Below are 10,292 nucleotides of genomic sequence, written 5' to 3' on the forward strand. Positions count from 1 at the left end.
ATATACAATACAATATACAATACAATACACTCGTGAGCATGGTTTTCCTCTACTCAGGCCTGTTTCTTAGTAAATGTGTTTGCAAATTGCAATGTTTGAGATTGCAAGAATGTTAGACCTCCAATAGCAATCTTCAGATACTACGTCCTCAACCATGCACACTTTATTCCGTTTATCCCTTTCATATATGCATACGATGTCACAATGCATATATAACAGAGGTAGGGCTTGGGTGACAATGCTGCAACATTGATTTGGTCAGCCCAGCTCCTCTTGCCATGTCATAGACCAGGGGTCTTCAAACTTGGCCCTTTTATGACTTGTGGACTTCAACTCCCAGAATTCCTCAGCCAGAGTGCTTGGCTGAGGAATTCTGGGGGTTGAAGTCCACAAGTCATAAAAGGGCCAAGTTTGAAGACCCCTGTCATAGACCGTGCTGAAAATAAGATGCTTCACTTTCTTTGCAAGCACCAATTTACAGTCCTCGCTGCCAGCATGGTAAAAGGACCACTGTTGGGGTAACAGACTGGAAAACAATGTACTTTCTTCTCACCTTGGAAATGGGAGGACAGCATATCAATGTAGTTTTGACATTTAAAAAAATGGACAATAACTCTAACCCTCTGTTTTAAGGGAAATGCATATTATAATTTTTTAAAAAGCTAACAATAAAGTATCAGTTCAGAAATCATGGCATCTTTCATATCTTCTTGGAATAAATGGGCTGTGAAATAGAAGATGGCAGATCTATCCAGTTTGGTTTAGCCTATAGATAGTCCTTGATTTGCAACCACAATTGGGACCAGAATCTCGGCTACTGAGTAAAGCGGTTATTAAGCGAGATGTTCACATGAACTTTTTGCTCAACGACTGTAATCCCAGCAATCCCACTTGCAGTCATTAAACAATTGTCCTGGTCATTAAGCAGAGCTTAGGGGTGTGTTGGGGGAGGAGAAGGCCTTGAAAATCCTCCCTACTGAAATCCAAGCTGGAATTTTAGCCCTTGAGTGGAGAGACACTTGTGCCCAGCTTTCACTGGACTTTCCAAGGTCTCCCTTGCACCCTCCGAGGCACCCCATTCTCCTTATCTTATTATAGATTTCAACTCTCTCTTGTCCCTGGGAGCTAGATAAAAGAGCTGCCTGCCAAAGGATTTCAGCTTCTGCCTGTTTGGATTTGAAATCTCTCTGAAAGAGTTGCCTTCCAAAGACTTGAGCTTTTAATTGTGTGTGTTGCCTGGAGCTTTACATGGGCAGCTATATTATTAATATTAGACTTTCAGATAGTCTCTGCATCCCTATGAGGCAATTTAATAAAGCATGGAACTGTATTACAGCAACATCTTAGAGAAACAGCTGAATACTCTTTTGGCAAAATATATTTTGGTATTAAAGGTTTAGAAGAATGTTATAGTCTTGTAAGGAGCTCTTTCCTTACATCTTCAGACATTTCCTGATACATTCTTATTGGATTCGGAGCTATTTGACCAATTCAAGAGCAAGGCTGTCCAGAGCTTATGTATTGGACTATAGAAAGAAAATCTTTTCATGTGTTGAGGATGGACTGTTTTTGTAGCCAGAGGCAAAAATTACTGGGAAAAGAAAACCTCAAAATACACGAGGGCTACACTTCAGATATCTCCTGTTAAGGAAACATTGAGAAAATTAATGGCCCTGATTATCTTAAAATAGCCTTTAAAAGGGTAATTAATTGGAATAGGTAAACATATGAACAATAAACAATCTCTCCCACAGATGTATTCCTGTTTCTTTTCAGAGTTGGCAAAGGAAAGGACATCATAAACAGCAGCTTTCGTTCATTCATCACAATAGCTACACTGTTAGAGGTCTCCATGGGTGGGACAAGACTCAGAAGTGAGAGAAATACCAAGCCGTGCAAGAACAAGACAGCAAAAGTCCAATTATTTACTGTAATTTAAGCTCCCCAGAGAAAGTAATAGAATGATTCTGAACCTGCTGCTTAAGAGATACAGTAACATATGGCAAAAGACTAGTCCCTACGGCGGAAGATCTCTGTGCAGGTCTTCCACTTATAGTAAATCTCATTCATAGTAACCTGAGCCATGAAGACAAAGATGGAGTTGAGGGGTCCTTGGTGCTCTCTGGGCTTGCTTGTTTTCTTGCAGACATTTCATTACCCTAACTAGGTAACATCATCAGTGCTAGTAAGGAGTGCTGTTTGTTGTCAGTTTTTATTCTGATGTCTTGCCTGCCTGCCTGCCTGTGTGAGTGGGTGGGGATCTTAGAGATTCTTTGGTTGGGCTGTTACTAAAGGCTCTTTGGCAGTTTCTTGATTGGGGTATTGCTTACTTGATTGCTGGTCTGAAGTTGATAAGGAGTTGATAAACATTGTGCTTCTTGGAGATTCAGTTCCAGAAGTAGTGAGTGTGCATCTTTCCTCCCACTGGGGGGAACAAAGAAAATAGGGTGGGTTTTTTTCTTAGTTTATTTATTTAATAAATCAGAAGATAGCAGAGAGAAAAAAATAATAATAAAAGGGAGCAAACAAAAGAGAAAGAGAAAAAACAACAACATAATGACAATAAGAGCAATCGAATTTTAGTGCTTCTTGTGCATACACACATGCACACACACATACTCACACATCTATAAAAGCTTTACATAATAGTTCCAATAAAAATAATTATATTTTATTGTAATCTGCATGCATCAACTACCTGTACAGGCACTGTGTTCATAAGGCACAAGTAACATCAGGTATTCAATCCATGGGGTAATTAGCCTCAATAATTTGCCTTTAAAATGTTAATGTTCAAGAACTAACTTCTTTGCATAATAATGTCATGGAGAATGTCATTTCTGTTGTCCAACTGACAATTTCTATGTGGGAGGTATGTAGTTAAAAAAAATACTTGTGTGAAAATATTAAACATTGTCTCAAAGTCAAATTAATAGGTGTAATTACTGCTTTCCTATTATAACTTTAGTAAGAGAAAAAGGATTAAATATACATTTTTCCAAAAATTATATATAGAGTTTTCGAGCCAACAGGTAATAGGAGATACATCATATCTATTCTGTCAAATAGACCAGTTGGCTAAAGGTATCCAGTGGAGTCCAGGAAACTGTATTTGCCCTAAGGAAGATGTCCAAAGTTTGGTATTAGTCAAAGAATATACATAGAGGTAGAATTCAAAATTCAGAAAACTAAAACCACAGGAAATCAAAAACATATCATTTTTCTTGATAAATCTTACTTCTCCTTTTGGATAGCAGTTCTTTTTTTTCATTTAAACTTTTTTATTTTTCCCAACTCTCCCCCATACATATACCACGATATTTATCACGTGTTAACATACATTCTTTTTACATTCTTATCTATCAGATACTTTTAATAAAATAAAATAAATACATACACATAAATTTTGGTGTTGCTCGCCCATTTTCCCCTTTCACTGTATCCACACACTTTCTTCTCTACCTTCTTTCTCCCTTTCTTCTCTTTCTTCCCTACTTCTCTCTTCTTTCTCTCCTCTCCTCTTTCCTTCACCACTCCCCTCCCCTTTCTCCCCACTTCTCCTCCTCTTCTCCTCCAACCTTCCTACTTCCTTCCCCGCTCCTTCACTCTCTTCTCTCTCTCCTCTCCTTTCCCTCTCATCCCTCTTCAGATACAATTCAGGGGTAATGTCCGAGCAACTCCTCTCTCTAAATTTCCCTATCTGTATTATATATAATAAGATTGAATTTCTATTACGTTAATACTTCTATTTATCTGACCTTCTCGGTATATACTTCTATAAATAATTATACGACCTCCGGTTATTCAATACTGTGTCGCCTGGGTCTCCCTCCTTATCTGCTCCTTTTTCTTCCATCTAAATTGGTGTTAACTATCTTTTAATGGTATTCTTTTTTCAGCCGATCGTAAAAAGCTCCCCAGATTTCATAGTACTCTGACTCTGTCTTATCTTTAATTGTCATTGTTAGTCTATTCATTTCTGCACTTTCAGTGCTTTCCAATTTTGTGCAAACACAATCCTGGCTGCCGTAATTATATGAATAATCAAATATGTTTTCTCTTTATTATATTTCCCTGGTAGAATACCCAGCAGGAATATTTCTGGTCTTAGTTCTATATGTTGTTGTATCATCTTTTCTATTCATGTTCTAATTATATTCCAATAAGTTTTAGCTTCTACACACGTCCACCATATATGGTAGAAGGAACCTGGTATCTGATGACATTTCCAACATTTCATAGATCTATCCTTAAACATTTTAGCTAATCTTTCTGGAGACATGTGCCATCTGTAAAACATTTTGTACATATTTTCTTTATACGCAGTCGCCATTGTCAATTTGTAGTTTCTTTCCCATAGTTGCTGCCATTGGATAGCAGTTCTGACTCCCTATTATACCTAATCTTTCATTGTATGCCTTATTACTGCCGGTAGTAATAACACACATCCAAGTGACTTTTCTTCTTCTCCAGCAGCCCCACCTTTCCTTCTCATGCTTCTCAGGAGGATCACCTTCTGGCCCATTGAAGAAACTTTCAGAGGAATGACCACAGGAAAGCATTTATTATTATTATACTTACATATTTAAGGCACAGGTCAAGGGGAAGTGGTGGTCCCACAGATGTTGTAGAAGCATAGCAATCCAAGGCTACATGGCCAATATTGAGGAATTCTGGGAGATGGAGCACTTTGTTTTCTTTTATGAGTCTCCTGGAATAATCATTTGTATGTATCTATTAAACACCACCATACCTGTCCTTCAAACCTGATAAATGGCAGGGAAAAGTATCCAGCATCAACTGCCCTCAACAGCAAACTGGGTGGATTTTGATGGTTCTTTTTGGAGTGGGGTGGGGAATAGAAACAATAAAATAATGCAGAAAAAGAGAGTGCAAGATCTTTAGGAGATGGCTTTCCCATTTCTATGCATAATCCCTCTCTGCTCACCCACGACCCTTCCAGAATTGCTAGGGGGGGGGGAATCTTTGTTTTTATCTCTATCTCTTTCTGATTTTCCCAGCATCACCTGAAAACTTCATGTTGATTGCCAGGAGAGTGTGTTGTGATTCTCTACACAGAAAAAAAAAATCCTCTCCCATCCCACCCCAGCATTACCCGTATTATTTTTTTCAAGCACTGCCAAAAGGAGGGGTAGAAGTGCCTCCTGGTTCTTTTGACAGCAGTAATTACCTAACTAAAAGGTACGGTCTACAGCAGTCCCAGAAGTAAACCCACAGTAACCTCTAATACGTCAGCTGTCCCCTTTCAGAAAAGAAACAAGCTGTCCTTTGTGGATCTTTATTTGATATGCCTCCTGTACAACCTTTTTCCAGAAATGAATGAAAGCCAAGGAAAGAATATGGATGAAAACTTTTCTTGTGCTGATTGTTTTGCTATCTTGAAAAGTAGGAGAAGAGAAGGAAGAAAAAGGAAAGGCAAGATTAACCAAGATCCAGAATACCTAAAGCAGCCAATCAGTTCATGGAATCTCTTCTGGGCATGACAGTATTCTCTCTTCAATGGGGTCACTATAATCCAGAGAAGGAATGGAATTTAGTGGCAGTGTTGATTCCAAAGGGGCACAGATTCCAGAAAGAACAGGAAAACATTAGTCCAATTCATGATAACTATCCTTGCCCTGGCAATGCGGGGAGCTGACAACGCAAGCCATAGGAACCATCTGCAAGCCAGTGTATCAACAGATTTGTACCAACCATCCTCACCATACTTTCCTTCACAAAAGAGTTGTTCTTAAGATCCTCAAATTATAATGGCATTCTATAGTGATGTTACCAATTACTCAGAAGCCTAAAAGGTAGTAGTGATTGGAACTCCATGAAACCTCCCTTGGTCTTCAGAAAGGAGAATCATCCTGCCTGATTGTGGTTTAATATATGAGCCTTTCAGATGGCCCAGAAGAAAGACGCCATTAGAACCAGTTGGTAAAGGTGTATTGGAAGCACTTGTGCAGAGAATAATTTGCTTTGAGAGCATTGAATGGAAATAAAATCCAGTGCCCTTTTGAAAAGATCAGCAAACAGAATTCAACAATGAAGAAGATGCTCTTGAAATGACTTCTTTTCCTCCAAATCCTTTTCCTATTGGTTATTAGATGTAGAGAGGACAAAGTTTGGGCCTTTGGCTTTTCAGAGAAATATATGCAATTGACCAAGAAATAAATATAAAGTGGAAATTGGATCTGTGTTTGCAAGAGTCAATTCTCTCAATTTCAGTTAAGTACACCCTAAAAGGCAAACAAACAAAATAGAGTTACATCTCCCTTTTTTTGTGAACTTGGCATAAAATAATATTCAAACATACAGATATTATACCTGTGCTATAAATATGCAGATTATATTAGACCTATGCTATAAAATAACAAACATCAGAGAGTTATTTTGGAGAGCAGCCAACAAGCTGAAAAAGCCTGATTCATGTGTCACAGTTGTTGATGTTATACCCACTGTAAAAGTAAGAAGCAGCTGGGTTTAAATGCCCCTTAAAAATTCAATATATAAGGAAATTTAAGTTACCTTCAGCTTAGTGTCACCTTTCTTCATTCATTAACTGAAAAGGCAACTGCTCACTGATCCAGAGTACCCTCTAGTTAAAGTCCAGTGTTTTCATATTGTGTATGGTATGTGTGCGTCACTTGCAGAGGCTAGTGAAATAGTTCAGATGGTTTATCAGTGCCTTTCAACCGAGGCCCATGATTTGTATATGAACATGGCTCACAACAGACTGTCAAAATTTCTCAGCAAACACCGAGTTCCAGACACCAAAGGATATTCTTTGTCAACCTTCTGCAATGTGTACCTTGAAAAGCAGGGAGTGAATAAAAAGTGCGTCAGAAAATTTCCTTTTGGCTGGAAGCTGTAAGGATCTGAGGTAAGTTACAACGCTGTGATCAGAAATAAAGAATGTCATAATTTATAAACAAACAAACAAGCCAGGAAAAATATATCATACAAACTACATTCACGTCAGCTTCAGTGTCTGCTCAACCCCCACCCCCAATCAAATCATCAAAACCTGCCAAATTGCCTTGAATCTTGAGCAGAACAAATCCTTTCTCCATCCTGGCAGTTATTATTATTGTTGTTGCTAAAATCATATTAAAATGTGTTATTTAATTGTGTTACTTGAATGTGTTGGTAATACTCTTAGGTGGTTGGTAACACTCTTAGGCAGGGGTGTCAAACTGCCGGCCCACGGGCTGGTTGCATCATGTGGAGGCCGTGCCCACACCAGCTCTGGCAATGCAAAAAAAGTTGCGATACATCACAACACGTCACGTGATGCGACGAGTTTGACACCCATGCTCTTAGGGAAAGAGAAGAGAGTTTGTTCCTTTTCAAAATGCCAAGAGCAGTTAAGATGCTGAATGAGAAATGAACAGCAGAAAGCGTTCTAGTCCACTTTCAATCAAGGAAGTTTCCTAGTGGTCTTTTAGCTGCTGTCTCTTGGTCCCTATGGCAATTCTAACTCATAGAGTTGTTGTTATTATAAAGAAACATCACTTCACACTGGTGACCCTCATATTGATGACCCCCTCTCCCCATAGCTGCCAGAGACCCTGTGGATCTCTTCCAATCCTGCCCGGCTCCCACAGGTGTCCCTCCCCATAAGCAACATCGAGGTGGCCACACCCACCCTGGCTATGCCCACCCAATCTGCCATGACTACTGCAGCCACACCCATCCAGTGGCCACTCCCACCCAGTCTGCCAAGTCCACTGTAGCTGCGCCCGCCGAGTGGGCCACACCTACCTGGCACCCGACGATACATAAGTGGGTTTTGGGTTGCAGTTTGGGCACTCAGTCTCTAAAAGGTTTGCCATCACTGATATATATTGTATATATGTACTATGTATTTATGTACACCATCACTTGTACTATGTTTTTATGTATGCCATCGTGCTGCTTGCTTTCAGCCATTCAATGAGGTTTACAAACAATGAAATTGTAAACCCAATCCATAAACTAATAGAATGCTCACCCCCCCCCCAATTTCAAGTCCATGATCCTTATCTTTTCCTGTGTGCAGAAAGGGATCCAACCAGACCTCAGGGCAAGAATTTCCATAACATGAGAGAATTTCATGAAATTCATTAGGAAATCCTGTTTTGCATAAAGATTTCCTGGTTATAATTCCTTAGCAGAATAAGCATAATGCTTAGATCTAGGAGAATAGGATTGCTATTGTATTATATGAATATGATTTTTAAAATCACCTCAATCTATGTTGAGGTTTACAAACAGGTGCTTTTCCACATGGTGGTGGGGATCTTTGGATAGGCCAAGTGCCTAACATCACTGAAATGGTCTTAGTCACAAAGTTCATGGCAGACATGGCTGCGGTATGGGAACTGTCTGTGATCTGTGTAATAAGCATGATGGCTATTTCACAACATACCAATGTGAATAAAATTATCTAAAGTAAACGCTATTTAAAGATGAAGGATTTAGAAAAGTGAAATCCTAATTTTTGATATTAAGTTGAAGAACAATTCTGTTATTTATGCTCAACTACTTTCCTTTTCTAATGAAGAAACTGCAGAAGATAGCAAAATACAGAGACCTACAAATAGAAATAGAATAATTGTGGGAAAAGAAAGCAAGGTAGTACCAATAGGTACTATTCAAGCACCTCTTGAACACATCAGCATTGACAAAATCACTATCAGTCAATTGCCAAAGGCAGCTTTACTTGGAAAAACTTACATTCTGCGACAATACTTTTAACACCATCAAACAAGAACATCTGCCCATCCCAGGTCCCTAGGGATAAAAATGCCTGGGTGAAGAGCCAGGTCTTCATGCTTCTTCTAAACAACCGCAGAATGGGGGCCACCCCAATTTTACAGGGAACCTTATTCCAGAGGATAGGTGCTGCAATAGAGAAGGCGTGCTTCTGGGGCCCCAATAGATGACATTGTTTAATCAAAGGAACCCAGAGCACACCAACTTTGTAGGATTGAATTAGCTGGTCAGATGTTATGAGAGACATGCAGTCTCTTGAGTGACCAGGCCTATGACATGTAGGGCTTTATAAGTAACAACCAGCACAATACATTTAATGCCATCAAATATCAACATCTGTCTATCTCAGGCCCTTGGGAAGGACTTGATAGGTGTATCATCATCATTTTAGCCATTGTCCATCCACTGCAGGATGAAGGCCTCTTCTGCATGTTGCCAACCAATAAGGTACTGAGCTTTTTTTTGCCAATTGGGCCCACAGTATTTGCTGATGTGATCAATCCATCTTGTTTTAAGTCTCTTTCATGGATGTTTTTTATCAAGTGGGATACATTCTATGACTGCCTTGGTCCACCTGCCATTAGTTCTTCTTGCTATATGGCCAGCCAGTTTTCATTTCAATTCTTTTACTCTCTTGATGATATTCTATACTTTCGTTTATTCTCTAATTCATGTGCAGGTCTTTCCATCTTGTCTTGTAATGCCGAGCATGTATCTTTCCATGGCTCTTTGTACCACTCATAGCTTTTTTATCGATTGTGAGGATAGTGTCCATGTTTCACTGGCATATGTCAGAGCAGGTAGCACACACTGATCGAAAACTTTTCTCTTCAGACATAAGGGGAAAATCACCATTAGTTTGCCAAATGCATGCCAACCACATTTAACACACCATTCAATTTCCTTTATTGTATCACCTTCTATTGAGATCCATTGAAAATCACCGTTAGCTTGCCAAATGCCTGCCAACTACATTTAACGCGCCATTCAATTTCCTTTATTGTATCACCTTCCACTGAGATCCATTGACCAAGGTATATGTGGTGGTCTACTGGGTCTAGTTCTTCTCCAGATATATTTTTTCTTTCTTTGGTGAATTTATTAAACATAACCTGGTTCTTTTTCAGGTTTATTTCAAATGGTTCTCCTGCTTTGTGCAGCTCTTGCATGTGTCTTTGTAGCTCTTCTGGGTCTTGTGAGAAGTGAATAGATGATATAACAATGCCAAATCCAGCCAGAACATCTGGCTGACTAAGTGATGACCCATAATAATGATAATATTGCAACATCTATCCCTAGGAATGCTCTCTGTAATAATGAGAATGGAATTATATCTCATCAGCTAAATTCAATTACTGTAGATTTCCTCCCCATGAAATAATTCAATAAATTATTAAATTATTTCAGTATATTCAACATTCAATAAATAATTTAATATAAATAATTCAATGCACAGTAACTAACAGAGATATCTGTCAATAGAGATGCTCTGTTAACATGTATGTTGTGTTCTTTGTATTCCCCCCCCC

Source organism: Protobothrops mucrosquamatus, unplaced genomic scaffold, assembly GCF_001527695.2.
Source record: "Protobothrops mucrosquamatus isolate PMUCROS unplaced genomic scaffold, P.Mucros_1.0 scaffold_279, whole genome shotgun sequence".
Lineage (NCBI taxonomy): Eukaryota > Metazoa > Chordata > Lepidosauria > Squamata > Viperidae > Protobothrops > Protobothrops mucrosquamatus.